The following is a 16,975-nucleotide window of genomic DNA, read 5'->3' on the forward strand; positions in this document are numbered from 1 at the left end:
GGAAGGTGATGAGAAGGTCTTTGATGGTTGATGAGAAGGTCTGAGTGAGTTGGGAACCTATGGGAAGGTTTTGAGCAGAGAAGTTACATTATTTTACTTAGATTTTTTAGAGGCTCACTCCATATGCTGTGTTGAAAATAGATTTCAAAGTAATAAGGACAGAAGGAGAGATGAAGTTAAGGGGCTTTTGCAATAAGAGGTGAGAGACAAGATGGTAGTAATGGAGGTGGTGAAAAGTGATCAGAGTCTGGGTATATTTTGAAGAAGGAACAAAAAGTTTCTGATTGATTAAGAATGTGATATAAGAGAAAGAAATGAGTCAAGGATGACTCCAAGTTCTTTGGTCTGAACAAAGTAATTTTGGATAGAGGGACAACGGTGTTCATTTTGGCGTTGAATGAGTCTGTATTATCTATGGGAGGACCAAGTGCAGAGCCAGTGGTCAGCTGGGTATGTGAATCTGGAGTTAAAGGGAGAAACCTAGTCTTGAAACATGTATTTGGGAGTAAAAGCATGTAAGTAAAATGTAAAGCTGTGAGATGAGATGTCACTGAAAAAGTTTTCAGGGAAGGTTTGGGAAGATGAGAAGGAGCAGGGAAAGGAGACTGAGAAGGAGCAGTCAGTGTGGGGGACTGAGAGTGATGGCCTAGAAGCCAGGTGAAGAAAATACTTGAAGAAGGAGGAAGCAATCCACTGCATAAAATGCTGCCATTAAGTTGAATAAAAAGAAGACTGCGAATTGGCTCTTGGAATTGGTAACGTGGAGGTCATGAAAATCTTGATAAAAGCATTTTTGGGAGAGCAGTGTTGAGAATGAAAGCCTGCCTGGTGTGTATTTAAGAAAAACTGGAGAGAGGGGCGATGGAAATATGAGATTTGCTGTGAAAGAGAGCAGCAGCTACAGGGAAAAGAGGGGTCAAGGGAGATTTTATGTGTGTAGGGCGGATGGTAATTCCACATGTTTGTATACTGTTGGGAATGACTCCACAGGAAAAGAAATATTGTCAGTCAAGGGACACCTGGGTGGCTCAGTCATTAAGCATCTGCCTTTGGGCTCAGGGCGTGACCCCAGGGTCCTGGGATCAAGTCCCACATCGGGCTCCCTGCTCCGCTGGGAGCCTACGTCTTCCTCTCCCACTCCCTCTGCTTGTGTTCCCTCCCTTGCTGGCTGTCTCTCTCTCTCTCTGTCAAATCAATAAACAAGATCTTAAAAAAAAAAGAAAGAAAGAAATATTGTCAATCAAGAAAGAGAAGAGGTAATTGTTGGCAATACGTTTATAACTAGGCCAGAAGGACTGCACCAAGTGCACGGTGGAAGGGTCTGGCGTTAGATGGGAGTCCCATGGGCTCGTGCAGAACAACATGGGAGACAGAGGACATTTAGGTGCAGATACAGTTAGTTGGTGGATGTGGAAGTTGGGAGAATAGGGAGGTTCTCTTCTGAGTTTCTGGTTTTCCCTCCAGTGAACTAGAGGGAAAAGGAGATGTAAGGAGGGAGGAGGCACTAGAGGCTCAAAGAGAGAAGAGAACATGTGAAATGGTTATCTAAGCAAGCAGAGGACTGAACGGATCTTTACAATGCAGAAGGATGGCCAGCAGCTTGAAGGGCCCACTGAGCCTGGGAGTCATGAGTTGAATACGAGACTTGCCAGTGTGGTTGTGGACATTCCCTCCAGCTACCGTCAGCTGCTGGGATGCAGGTGAAGAGTAGGATGGAGGTTGGATTTAAGCAGGGTTTTACCTGGCATATGCAATAAAGGAACCGAAGGGAAAGCAACGAAAGGGAATGTAAATAAAGACAGTGAATGCAAGTGAGTGATTGTTAATGTTGGGCCATGAAACAGAAGCTGAGTAAGGGGCAAGTAAAGACCTTAAGGGAGCAAGGGACAAGGAAAAGGATGGATTATATATAGGTCCTGGTGAGATTGAATAATTGTTGGAGTTGGACTATAGGAGAAAGTGTCCTGGAAAGTTAGGGTCAGTAGTCTGAGAGTGGGATGCATGGAGCAGCCAGGTCCAGGGTAGGACTGCAGAGTAAGGCGAGGCAAAGGACAGCCATCCATCACTACCACTTGGGTCTTATATCCCCCGTAAGCATTTACAGGAGAGGAGTCATAGCTTGTAAGTCTTTGCCTTTCTTCCCAAGCATCTAGCACCGTCTATGGGTTTAGCAGAAGTTTCGCTAAAGTTTATGAATTAAGTGTTGAACGAAAAGTTCAACCATTGAGAAATACAGAAAAGTCAGGGCCACGAGACTCAGATTTTCTGCTACAAATTACCACTTTCTGCGCTTCCCCCCAAAACTGTTGCCAATCCATTGGGATCAACTAAAGGGGATTCCTTACCTTAAAGGGATTAAAGTAATGCTTTCAATTATTCAAAGCCAACCATAGTATTCCATGGCGGGAGGTCATTTATAATTTGCAAAAGCATGAATTTGGACTTAGTGGTTTTGAGTCTTAGCTGGTGAGTGAGACTAGCCTGCTACTTAGTGTCTACCTCTCTGTGGCCACGTTATTTTATAGCTATTATCAGATCTTTACACATTCTATGAAGGGAAGAAATGAATTACTTACAAAAATGGCCAAAAATTGCAATTTCATTGGAGGAATCCATAGAGGTGCCTGCATACAAACCTCGAAAATGTAAAAACAACCAATTTTCCCATGCATTTTATTTAAATGGGCTCTCTGCATTAATCTGTACTTCAACATATTGCTAAATACTCAGGCCAAAAAGTACCAAGCATTGGGAGAAATTATCTTCAGCCAAAACTAGCATTAGTGACAAGCTCAGGGAAACAACAGAAAAAACCTTTTAGGGTCATGGACTGAGAGAATGAAAATTAAAGAAGATTAAAAACAAAATAAAGGGGCGCCTGGGTGGCGCAGTCGTTAAGCATCTGCCTTCGGCTCAGGGCGTGATCCCGGCGTTATGGGATCGAGCCCCACATCAGGCTCCTCCACTAGGAGCCTGCTTCTTCCTCTCCCACTCCCCCAGCTTGTGTTCCCTCTCTCTCTGGATGTCTCTCTCTGTCAAATAAATAAATAAAATCTTTAAAAAATAAAAAAATTAAAATAAATTAAAAAAAAATAAAAGCAAAATAAAGCAGGAAAAGCCACACACCTTGTCAGATAAAATGTGCTGCCTTCCCCAGCAGTGGAGGGATAATTGGGAGGCGGAGGCTTAGAGTAATCGATCAAATCTGATCACACAGCAGCTTGGGCAAGAAAGAGATTGGCGGTTTGAATCAGTGTTTTGGCAAGAGCCAGCTTCCTCTGTGCTTGTCCTGTCCAAAGAGACAACGCATTCCGAGGGACGGGGCAGAGCAGCAACCTCCACCCCAACCCCAAGTAGTCCTCATCCGGCGTGGTTGTGGGCCGAGTCCTCACAACCACCCTAATGCCATGGGTGTTAATGTCTCACTCTGAGGATGTGAGTTAGAGCAATCTGCTCAAGGACACCCAGCGCATGCATGGCAGAGCAGAGTGGTTCAAACCACACCTTGTGGGTCCCAGTCAAGTCTTTCCCACACTCCGACCAGCCCTACATTAGTGAGTGCGGCTGGATGGGCACCTTGTCAGCTTGCACGGGGCATTTGGCCTGGCTTACTGATGGTACCTTTCAATCAGGATCACCATTTGGGAGGAAAGAAAGCCCCAGAGGCAGATTTTCAGCCTTGATTCAAAGAGGATTGTGTCTTCCTTCATTCTGTCTCCTATGTGTTTCTTTGCCTTCTCATTCCCATTGCCTGCTGTTACCTCGCGCTGGCCTGTTCTGTATCTCAGCTGAACATTCTGCCCTTCTGCCTCTTTCTTCCAAACCAGTTTTCCGACTGATGTAGATTAATTTCCTAAGATGCTAGCTTCATCACTGATTTTCAAACCTTCAGGATGCTGTTCTCAGGATCACATATAAGCTCCTTGGCTTGACATGCAAGGCCTTCACAATTTGGCCCCAAACTCTCTTGTAATCTTATGCTCTACTGCCCCGCCCTTGTCACCCCAGAGTGCACAGACTCCTTTATGTCCTGTGTTTCCTCCTCTTACACCTGTATATTCTATTTCTATTCTTTTAAAGCTGAGGTCTGTTTTTACCTCCTTGCAGCCCCTGCAAAATCATTCCAGCACTCTGCGACTTTCAGGGTTTCTGTTTGCCTCTCCAGATCCACTTTCCACCCTGCTCTGAGCCCCAGGAAGTGAATGCTATGGATGGGCTCCCTTGCTCTCTAAATACTGAATTCTCAGAGTGCTGGGGTGGCTCAGTGGGTTAAACACCTGCCTTTGGCTCAGGTCATGATCTGTGGGTCCTGAGCCCTGCATCAGGCTCCCTACTCAGCAGGAAGTCTGCTTCTCTCTCTCCCTTTGCCCCTCCCCCTACTTGTACATATGTTCTCTCTCTCTCTCTTTCTCAGATAAACAAATAAAATCTTTAAAAATAAATAAATAAATACCAAACTCTCTCTGTTTCCTTCCACCCAACACTTACCTTTGTAAATAGTCTTTTAAAAAAATTAAAGTCTCCTCTAATTCCCAATTTGAACTTGACATTTGCTTCCTGCCAGGCCCCTGATAGATACCTTTTCATTCCTCTGTATACTCACAGGACTTATTTATTGCTCTAAGCCTTCATATACCATATCAAGGCCACCTTAAATTAATAGCCATTTCCCTCTGTGGTTGTATATTTCCAGCCTGACTAAAGTTTTCTGAAGGCAGAGAATATGTATGACACTCCTGTGTATGCCTTACCACCTCCCATCCCAACAAAACTTAGCACACCTTTTATTGTCCCGTGTCCCTGTGTAAAGAACACCTAAATTGATTAGAAAAAGCAGACCTACTTAAAGTCTCGAAAAACACACATTGCAAGTATCTAATTATAAAGGAAATAGGTAATTGAATGATGCCAGGAGTTGATAATGATATATTGTACCTTCCTTCTCCAGGTAATTGGTTCCAATTTAGTTCTGTTTAGAATTAAACAAATCATTACAATGACTCAAAGACATCTCCACTGGCCTGTTTACTTACTTCCTCCCCAGGCAGGGGACAACTGCAGAGGATGCTACCAACTTTAAGAATCTGACACCAACCTTTTTGTCCCTTAGAAATGGCTTCTTAAAAGACCTGGAAAGCAATTTTTCAGAAATCAAGAAAATGACCAAAGTTGCTGTAAAAAGTAAATCTATCTCCTACAACTTTTGTGGATACTAAAATAATAAATAAAAAATACCTAGTTCAAAGCCTGGTGCAGGGTATTGCTCGGTGAGTTTCTCCCTCCCCTCTTGTATTCAGATGCAAATGCATCATATACATGCAATGTATAATTATATTGAAAATGTAGAGTTATATATACAAAGCATACATAGGTTTAATTATAAATGTGTTGCAAACGTTAAATGTAGCATCAACATAATACAGACTGTGCTTTTGGAAACTTAAACTGAGAACAAAATGTATCCGCTTTTAATTATAGTAAATATGCAATACATTGAGGGAAATAACCATTTCCCAAAATTCATAAGCAAGAGAATCACTGCCTAAGACAATTTGCTGAGAATTGAATGTAATCTGTACAGTGTCTTTGTGGCAATTGTGAATTGCGGATATGAAACTGTTTTGATTATTTTATTGAATTGCCCTAGGCATTATAATTGGCTCTAAGCCTAATCTCTATGGGTTTTAAAAAGATGCTTTAAGACCAGTGACTCAGTTGAAAAGAAAAGAAAGTTATAAAGAGCTAGCTAAAAAGTATCTTTATTTTCTCGTAAAAATCTCAGAAGTAATGCAAAATGGAGGAATGCATGACACTGAATCCCAGCTTAGGTTGAATTGGAGGAAACTGGGCTATTTCAGAGGGCCTCCATCTTTGCTTCTTTCCTTTCCTGCTTCTCTTATTCCTTCACTACTTTGTTTCTAGGGCTCTGCTTCTTTGCTCTTGGCTTCTACAGTCTGGTGGCTTTTGCTCTCTGTCTTTTTCTGTGGGTCCCCTGGCTTCATCTCCATTCTACTGTTGGCTGAGTCTGCGTGTCTCAAGGGTTTCAAGTCAGGGGATCTTCTAGAAGGTCAGTCACCACTCACAGAGCATGTCTGTAGAGCTGAGCTCTGGCTCTGCTCCTAACAGTGCGGCCTAGGGATGGTGTCATGACACCTCCATTTGAGACACTCCTCAAAGTGGTCTGTGGACACAGTTGGCCCCAGTGTAATAACAGCCCAGTCACATCCGCCCTCTGGCTGTCCAAGACTCAATGCTGCCAATTAGGAGACGTAACAATGTAAAAAGCTATCTTAGAATTAGCAATGCAGGTATTATCAATGTATAAAGGGGCTCAGGCCCACGTCGGCTGATCTCCTGTGGAAGGGGGGGGGCTGTTGACAGTTGCTGAACGTCACCTGGGTTAGGTGTTCTACACACTTCCTTTGTGTCACGTCACTGAAATGCTCGGAAGAACTCCTTGAAATATGTCTTGCTTTACAGATGAGAAAACTCTTAAAAGGTTAGATAACTTGCCCACGATCATAGATCATGAAATGACAGAGCCAGAATGTCAGTCCAGGTCTTTCTTGTACCGAGCTAGGCCAGTCCATGAAGGATGGAGTGGGATCAGAAGGTTGGACTAGAAGGACCAGTCGATGCTTAAAGATACTGAGATCTGGAGCAGGTTAAGTGACACAGCAGCAAAGGGCTGAATTAGCACTCAAATTGAGGTCTGAGTGATGCCCAGACTGCCCTTTGCCTGCTAGGCCACACTGTCTCACCGCCTGCATACCCAGGGCTTGGACTGATCACGCCTACGGTGACTAATCGAAGAATCCTACTCCAGGGGAAAAAAAATAAAATTCCTTTAGGCTGAGGTAAATTCTGCTTTAGTTTATAGACTCCTAGATTTTTTTTTAAATTTATTTATGTGACAGAGACACAGCCAGTGAGAGAGGGAACACAGCAGGGGAGTGGGAGAGGAAGAAGCAGGCTCCCAGCGGAGGAGCCCGATGTGGGACTCGATCCCGGAACGCCAGGATCACGCCCTGAGCCGAAGGCAAACGCTTAACGACTGAGCTACCCAGGCGCCCATAGACTTCTAGATGTTAAAACAAAACAAACAAACAAACAAAAAAAACCTGAATAAACCAAGACAAGAATTTTGTGTCTTCTTCTGCCTTTAAGGCCGTTTGCCCAAGTTTGACATTGCCTGGGCTTGATGCCAATCCCCTCCTTTTTCTTCAGCTCCCTTTGACCACCAGCTCTGACATCCCATCCAGCTCTAGGCTGTTAGGTGCTTGGCGCTACCATTTCTGACCCCCCTGGCTTATATCCTAGGTCAATCCTGGCTCACCGCAATTTGAAAACCTACTCCTCTGGCACATTTCATACCTGTAGCTGTTACCCGAACACCTCTTTCCTTGAATTCAGCAAACCAAGTTCATGAAACAGCTCTGGTCAGAGGGTCTCAGGGAAATGGATGAGAATTGAGAAGATGAGCCTCCTAGATTCCCCCAGAAGGCCTTGATCTTCACATAAATCCTGCTGACCGGGATGATCCAGGCCACAGAAAGAACTGCCCGGAAAACCAACTAGGTAGTCAAGTTCTGTTGGAACCCTGTGGTTGATTGCTGGGTCTCTAATGTTGGAGAGCCGGTGCCCACGATGTGTATAGAGATTCAGGTCTGCTGAGCCCTGGTTCAAGGTTCCGTGGTGGGGCTTCCAGGCACAGAGGAATAGCAGCTGGAGTGTGCGTGTGTGTGTGTGCATGTGTGTGTGCGTGCGTGTGTGTGTGCGCGCGCGTGTGTGCGCGCGCGTGTGTGTGTGCGCGCATGTGTAATTCTGACTAAGCAGGTGCAGTGCAGGAAGGTTGTGTTGGGAGGAAAGCTAGAAGCTGTGATTCAAAGAGGAAAAGGTAAGCAGCTATGGGGTACTTAGGAACTTCGAGTAATCTTTCCTTCTCATTCTCCGTCTTTTACTTTCACAAGCACTTCCTCCTTTTTCCTCATTGGTCAATTTATTCACTCAGCAGATGCTACACTGTATCTGAATTCCTAGGAATCTGCATTCACTCTATTCATGGAAAAATTTATTCTCATCTAATTTCCTTATGAAGAAGGACATTATTCAAAATACCCCCCCATATCCTTTCTGAAGGGCATTATTGGCTCTGCTGCATCATCTCACCCTGCAAGACATTTCTCTTTAGAGAGAGCTTAAGAAATGCTCGGCTGCTTCTCATAAAGGAAGTTCAAGGCAAGATTCAGACCCAACATCCATCCAGAGGTCCATGTTGTTACCTTAGTGCTATCAATTCCAAATGAGGCTCCTGGCGTCACAGTCTGAGAGATTTGCCAGTTCTAAATGAATGATTTGCTCTTCCACAGGCATTCCATTGTCCTTAAAATCAGGGGCAGAAAAGAAGAGAAGGAAGGGAATGGAGGGGGGTGGGGGAAAGGAGGGAAAAGGAAGGGAAGGGGAAGACAGGGGAAGGAAAGGAAATGAACGGGAAAAAATATCCATTTCACCTTGCTAAACCATGCACATGGGAGATGCTCAATAAATGTTTGTGGCAGAACCCATGAGTAGTTGTTATCTCTGATCAAAGAGTCTTCAAGAATGGAAAAGAGTTTGCAGGTGCTGAGAAATGGTGTTCCCTTTGATAGACCAAGTTCCAAACTTTTTTTCCCTGAGTAGTTTGGAATTTGTTTAATGGTGTCAGCTTGGGCACATCGTTATTTCCAGCAGCAAGGACCATTTCTAAGGGTTTATTACTTGTCAAGAACTGTGGTTGACACGTGTGGTGTTCTTCTAATCAACTCCATAACACTGGATACACATTTTATGTTTTTCATTTTAAAGATGAAGACAATGACGCTTAGAGAGGTTATGTAAGCTGCGCATGATTATATAAATAGGGAGAAGCGTCGCCGGCTTTTTATCCCATAGGTCTGCATGTATCCTGTATGCATTCACATGTCTTCAACCTCTCATAACTGAACTCTAAGGAAGAAACAGGAACTCCAACCATTACTTGGGATATGTAATGTATGCAGTGATTAGATGTTCTGGAAGTGAAACTATTCTACCTTTATATAACATTTTAGAAGTGTTAAGTACCTATGTAAATACCGCTTTCTTTGATCTTCACGAAAACCTTATGAGACATTATCTTTATTTTTATAGTCCAGAGAATGTCTAATTATATTGGATCAGAAAGATTGGAAAACCTGCCCCAAGACACATGGACAAAAGTAGCATAGCCAGAACTAATCACAAGATTTTTGTGGTCCTCACCACATAATTTCACATCCCAAAGATGGCAAGGAATCCTAAAAGACTGAACAAGAGAAGCAGTCAGCAGACGGGCTTTCGTCTAACGCTATGGAAACAGAACTGAAAGTCAAATATGTGCTAAAATATATTGCTTCACGCGTGTACATTTAAAGAACATATATAGCAACCACTTTTCAGGGGTAATTGTGCATGGTTTCTATAGCGATAGGATTTATTTCCAGGAGAATTTGCCAACTTAAAATAGGTTTCTCCTCATTGAAAGAAACAAATAAAAAGTTCATCGACATTTGTTTTTCCATTATGCGAAGATCACAATGTTTGGTTATGGCAAAGAGACAATCATTCTCACCACAGAGCAAACAGGAGATAAGGTCACCCTGGTTTGTCGGGAGCAGAATGGATTCCTGCTGGTCTTGAGCTGCACCAAAGTGCCAGACATGCCACGCCCAGATCGGAGGTCGATGCGGTGCCGGCAAGAGTACTATAACACACAGAAGTTTCAGTTGGCCTTCCTTAAATAGAAAAACATTTAAAGAGAAAGAATGATTTTCTCCAGAAAGGATCGCTTCGCCTTGAATGGAGCAGGGAAGCCCAGAACTAGAAGAAAACAGTAGTCATGAAAGCTAACATGTATGGTGCTTTCTCTGTCAACACCATTCTGAGATCCCCTGTGCATGTCTCAGTTACTCCCCCAGCAACCCGCAAGGGTGGTACTGTTTCTATCCCTGATATACAGCTGTGAAAACCGATGCACAGCCGTGGGTCTTGCCTACGCATACACGGTTGGGGAAAGGCAGGGCGAGCATTTCAATTCTGGAAGTCTGGCCCCAGAAGCTGCACTTTTAACCACTCTTCTATGCAGGCAAGGAAATCAAAACAAGAATATTTCTTGCCTAAACTCCCATAAGGTCTTTTTTTTTTTTAAGTTTTTTTTTTTTTAATCTATCTGACACAGAGAGAGCGCGTGCACAAGCAGGGGGAGAGACCAGCAGAGGGAGAGGGAGAAGCAGGCTCCCCACTGAGTAGGGCATCCCATGCAGGGCTCGATCCAAGGACCCTGGGATCAGGACCTGAGCCGAGGGCAGACACTTAACCAACTGAGACACCCAGGCGCCCCAGGGTCTTAAGTGACCAAAGTTAAGACTGCCGGGTCACCGGCATGTCCATCAATCCAGGCTGGCCCTTCACGCACAGGCTCAGGTGCCAGGAGAATGGAGACTCCCAGGAAGCAGAATGGTGAACACCTTAACACCCGATTTTCTCACGCTTTTTAATAAACACACTCGTTCCTGGTTTCAAACAGCTCTCTCCAGAACTCCCTTGACAGCTCAAGCCCCGTGGAAGCTACTTGAAGGGTATGCCTAGTTTTGGTGGTGCTACAATTTGATTAGCTGATAATTACTGAGCCTCCAATTTGAGCTTGAAGTTCCTTTGCCATACAACGATTGTCGTGTTTGGAGCAATGGGGTTTGATCTGTATTTCTTTTAGTCGAGGAGTTATGATGTTGTAAGATGGCTGCATTCCACACCAGCTATCTTTGCTGACTTCGTGGAAAAAAGTATCTTCATTGAAAACAGGGACTTTGGCAGCTACTTGATGGGACTGAAAACCAAAAGTTTGTCTGTGACCTGAAGCATGAAGATAAACGTCGGGGAGGCAGTTTTGTACAGTGATTAGCAATGCCACTTCCACATGGGGGTCAAAGCTCAGCTCTAAGATCCATGAGGTCAGTAATCTTGAGCAAGTTATATAACCCCTCTAAGGCTCAGTTTCCTCCTCTGTTAAATAGGCTAAGAACACCACCCCCATAGCGTTGTTAGAATTAGGCAAGATAATCAATATAAAGCAGCTGGAACAGTATCTGGCACACTGGAGGGCTCACCCCTTGCTTCCTTTGCCCTTGGCCCTCCAATGATACTGAGCTTCTCTTAGTTCTCTTAATTCCATGTTCTCTAAGCCTTCCACTCTGCCTGGAAGGCTCTTCCCCTTTGTGTCTTCTTGAAAACCCTGCTTCATTCTTCAAGTTTAACCCAAGTGCTTCATGACTCTCCCAGGCAGTCTTCAACATCTCTCCCTTCCTTCCACCATTTCTAGTAACCCACCATTGTGATGCTCATTACATCGGTAATGGTTGGCCAGCAGGTCTTTCTCTTCATCCCACTCCTGGAACGTGCCTAGCACAGAGCCTTGTACATAGTGGGTATTCAATAAACAGTTACCGAATAGATGAACAGGCAAATACTGAGTTTCCCCATAAAGTCCAGGCTTATGTTCAATAAAATAAGAAAATCTTCTGGAGGTATTAACAATCTAATGCAATCAATCAAAAAGGCTCCAACAATAAAATACGAAGTGCACTCCCATTTTGGTTTTAATTAAACTCCAAAGCTTTAGAAACAATAATCCAAATATAATTAGACCCAGAAGAGATTCTAGATCATGTTGTGACAGAAGGAGACTTGCGAGGCCAGTGGAAGGAGGCTGATACCATTAGCCAACTTGTGCTAAAGAAACTCCACAGGATTCAAATTCATGTCCCAAACAGCAAATTATCATAGACCTTTTCACCCCCTAGTAAGTATTCTGAATAATAAAGCACTAAGAGTCATGGGTATATAAAAGGATACCATTAAATAAATATTGTTTTCACACTAAACTAAGGATCTATGGAAAGAGTTCTATCCCTTTCATTGTTTCAAGGGGGTATGTAGCTCTGGGCAGTGTCTCTATAATGGAACTAGAGCTGAGAGCTAAGTCTGGAAACCAGCTTCTCTGGCCTACACTGCTCTAGCAGGCAAGATACCAGCAGATTGATAAGGACAGAATATTTTCACATTTGCTAAATGAGAACCAGGGGACCATGCACTAAGGAAACTTTGTAAAGACACACTACAGAATGCCAACCCTGAGGTTGCCTGCTGACCAGCCACTGTAAAGCTACCTTAGCTCACAACCAATGAAGAGACTGGAGGTTGGTGGTATCAGGGTAAAGGCTGGGTATCCCAGAGGCCTCTGGGGAAAGGCCCAAAGAGCAGAGGGAAAAGCAAAACTTACTCTCAGACAGGTCCCATAAGAATTTCTCACCTGTGGCCAGATTATGCAGGATGTCTCAGCGTTGGAGAAGACCTATAATATAAAAAGCTTGTATAGATCACAATTGCTTTTGTAGACTCCATCTGCAATGTCATGGCCAGAAGTGTGTGTGTGTGTGTGTGTGTGTGTGTGTGTGTGTGTGTACATGTGATAAGAACACCACTATATATTCCTCAAGATGCAGGACAATCTGATACTTTTTAAAACACCAATACTGGGAAGGCAGAGTGTGTCCAGACTGAGATTCACAGAATTCAGTTCACAGGGCTTCTTCTGGCCAGGCCAAGGGGTAACTGTGTATATTGAGGTACATAGACTGCAGAATCTGTGCTTTTTGCAAGACTGAAATCACGATAGGTCCAGAAGCTGATGCCCTATTCCATTTCACTGGTATTAAAAAAAAATATTTCAACTCTTATACTCCCACAGGGAGAATGAATTGTGTACTGGCCACATGCAGAGGCATTGCTTTGATAGTTTTATCCTTCTAGTTAAGGTCTAAAAAATCTCCAGCTGTCAAAGCCACATATGAACTCTAAACAGTGTGTACATCATCCATTAAGTTCCCATGCCTGGACGAGCTAATGTCAACTCACCATGTGATACTCAATTTGTACAATAAATGATGAACCTGGAAAAAAAAGAATCCAGTATATATTTCTCATCAATTTCCCACTTGGTTGTCTCTAGGTTTTCATAGAAGAGCGGTTATTCCCTAATCTGATGTCTCCCCCCATGTGGAGAGCATTCAATGCAAGAAATGCTTCTACTGTCCATCTGCTCCCTCCTTTGTTCCTCCCCAGGGAGGAGGGACTACTCTTACTGGTGACTCTGGGGAGGAAACCAGGCAAAGAGAGGTCAGCCTCTCCCGCTATCCTTATTCTAGGGAGTCAGCTACTCATAGAAAGCAGGGATTCTGTTCTGATTCTCAGTGCCGTAAGTTCTTCAGAAGGAGAGCTCCATCTGGGAGGCTGGTGGCTGTCCAGATGAGCTTGTGACAGGTGGGTGGGCTGCCTGATTCTGGAGTACAGTATTAGGAAGTTCACTCTGCTGCACCCAAACCCCAGTCACCAGCTTACACTTGGTTCAAAACTGGGTTGGGGATGGGGCGCCTGGGTGGCACAGCGGTTAAGCGTCTGCCTTCAGCTCAGGGCATGATCCCGGCGTTACGGGATCGAGCCCCACATCAGGCTCCTCCGCTATGAGCCTGCTTCTTCCTCTCCCACTCCCCCTTTGTGTTCCCTCTCTCGCTGGCTGTCTCTATCTCTGTCGAATAAATAAATAAAATCTTTAAAAAAAAAACTGGGTTGGGGAAAAGGGGTATACTTAGGGGCTCCCTAAAACCCCACTAGGTTTGTAGACTTAGTTGATATTATGCATGGTGTTACCACCTTGTCTTTGCCACAGCAGAACAGATGGCAGTATCTAATGAGTGGCCTCTGGTCCTCTGGGAAGAGGCCCGGTCATCAGTGGATCTCCAAGATAAAACCCTTTACCTACAGTGTTTGCCGATCTCTGTGGTGAAAATATCCACACCATGGCTGGTATCAAGCTACACTTGGAACACCATTGGACAGACTTGGGAGGAGATGTTCACAATCTACTCTCTCCAGTCAGTGAAGAGCCAACTCAGCCAACCCGCTGCACCTTTTAGAGCCAGAGAACACATCCTTCCATAGGAGCAGATGCCTCTGGCACATGGCTGGATGCACACCTCTGAGCTGGAATTCCTGTTTGATTGTTTGCTGCCCTGAGAACTGGCTCAGCTGCAGGGAAAGGCCAAGCTACGGTCGGCTCAATACATAATTAAAGGAAACAAGACAAGAACAAGGTTACCTTGCAGGTGGCCACACCAGGAGCCAGCCCAGCACGGATTAGAAGGACTTTCTTTCTAAGTTCCTGCAGTTAAACACTTACCTACTCTTATTCTGGAGCTTGGCAATCACTTTTCCATCACGTAAGAAAGGTCATTGCCCCGTCCCTAGCCCTCATTTTCTAAGCAACAGAAACACTAGAGTTTGAATTCTGTGTAATGGTTGAGTGATCACAGGCTGGTTGCTTACAACATCTTGTTCTTTATTTTCTGGGTTTGAAAAAATAGAGATAGTGATATTTTCCCAGAAGGTTGTTGGGAATATTATAAATGATATTTCTAAAATAATTAAGGTGGTATGTGGCAGGCACACAATAAATACACAGTAGACATGTAATCACCCTTCTGTTGGTGGCGGGGGTGCACGCACAGCCCAAGAAGGTCGAGCGGCAAGCAGAGCTCAGCAAATGCAGTTCCTTTTCATTTCGTTCCTTCGATTTGTGCTGTCTACATTAGTTTTGTCCACTTGGCCAGACCATACATCTATTCTCCTTCCGATTCTACTTCTTCTGGGCCTTCCTCTCAGAAGTCATCACTATGAAGGGGCTACAGGAACTGTAAGCAGGAGGGCTCTTGCTCCAAGCAGTGGATAAAGAAAATTTTCTTTAACACGCAGATGTATATGATTAACATTTCACATTTTAAAATATGCATTTTAAGGTCATGCATAATATTCCATTAGTAAACACACCATATTTTTTCATAATTATTTAACCAGATCCTCAATCAGGTTGTTTTCGGTATCTCACTATTACAAAAAATACTTCATTGAACATCAATATGCAAAAATTCTTGCCTACAATCAGATTATATCATTAAAAGAGGATATATATATTATATATAGTATTTTTATATATATAGTGTGTGTGTGTGTGTATATATATATATTTAAATATTACAATGTTTTCACATATTGCCAACAGGAAATGCATGCCTACAAGAAATACTTCTGAAGCCATTCCAAGCTATATCCAAGGTAAGTTGGGCAATTTTCTTCATAGTCAATCCACAGAGATCTTCTAGACTCATTCCCTCCTCCCTCAACATTCCTTCCATTATTTTTATATATCACTTTCTAAAATAATTCAGAATATCCAGAATATAAAGTTACCTCAGTATCTTAGCAAATGTGTTTCTTAGGTTGGGTTCCCCAAGAATCCCCATGAAACAAAGATTCAGGTGCAAGTAGTTTTTTTGGAGGTAAAGGACTGGGAAGGGGAATAAGGAAGAGCAGGAAGCCGCTAAAGGATGCTTATTAAGCCAGTTTCCACTATAGGTAACCAGCACTGAGTACCCTGGGAGAATCACCTGGAGCTGGTGTAGACATCTGCCTCAGAGATATCTGAACCTAGGGACACGGGACCTGGGATATTTATTCACCAAATCCTGTTAGCCACTGATTGACAGCCCCTGTTGGAGAGCATTAATACCCTGGCACTTCCTGTGGCGCAAGTGGGCAATGTGGCTTTTGCAGCCAGGGAAAGCCATTAAGCTTTGCAGGAATGTAAGTATTGGTAGTTGGAAGTCTGCTGGCATGCACCGAGGTTGTAGGGATGAGGGCAAATGGGTGAGATGATAACAGAATCTTCTAGAATCTACCCTTAGGGAACACACAGCTGACTTCCTGGAATGTGGTTGTTGCTTTAAGTTGTGAGACAAGCTAGGCCTTAAAAGAGGACATTCATGATCTAAAGCCTATGTTCTCCACCCTATTATACGCCTATTGAATATTGGCTAAGCTATGAAAACAGACCACAACACAACAGGAGAAAGTAGACACAGCTTTACATCTAGGAAGGGGACAATTATTATTTTAATAAGCATTCATAGAGGGATTTTTAGTCTGCCATACTTGATGACAAACACTGGAATACAAAGGTGAATTCAACACAATCCCTGGTAAGGAGCTTACTGTACAGTCAAGTGGAAGAGAGAGAACCCTCAGATGAGAAGGTGGGATCTGAGGGAAGACGAGACCTGTGGCCTACTATCCAAATGCATGACCTGGGAGGTAGCAATATCTCAGAGAAGAGATACCTATTTGGTACATCTGGGCACACAGGGCCTCAGAGAGCCTCACAGAGTCCCCCAGCTGCAGTATGGCCCAGAAGTGGAGACTGGTCCCAGGCAATCCCCAGACATGCTGCACAATGAGACTTATTTGCCCAGAGGGGCACAAAAGCAGCAGAGAGAACTGCTAGGCATGAAGAGTGTTTGTCATGAACTTGAGGAATGCTGGGCATGACCTGAGGGCAGGATAGATGGCTTAGTGGCCCCAGAGCTAGCAGACAACCGAGAACCAGATGCTTCCCCTTGCTCCCTGCACCCCGAAGTCCTCCCAGGGCCAGGATGGAGCCACAGAAGTCAGGAGAGAAACAACATGGATTGATAAGAGTTCTACCTCTGGCAGAATGAGGTCTTGACAAATAAATTCTACTGAGTTATAGACAAATGAAGCAGGGACTTCTCCTGAACACTCTAGTTTGTGGATTGAAAGCTATACCCATTGTCCAGTGATTCCTCCAATATGGTGTTATTCTCATCAATGAATCTCCCAGACTGAAGTAAAGAGAGTATAGTTCTTGCAGGGGGTCAGACTTTGATTTGATTCCTAACTGTCCAGATTGCAGTCCCTATTTAATGTGCGAGGATGGGCAAATTAACAGTATTTAAACTCTTCTGAGTGTCAGGTGCCTCACCTGTAAAGTGGTGGTTAGTGGGAGGATTAG

Source organism: Ailuropoda melanoleuca, chromosome 1, assembly GCF_002007445.2.
Source record: "Ailuropoda melanoleuca isolate Jingjing chromosome 1, ASM200744v2, whole genome shotgun sequence".
Lineage (NCBI taxonomy): Eukaryota > Metazoa > Chordata > Mammalia > Carnivora > Ursidae > Ailuropoda > Ailuropoda melanoleuca.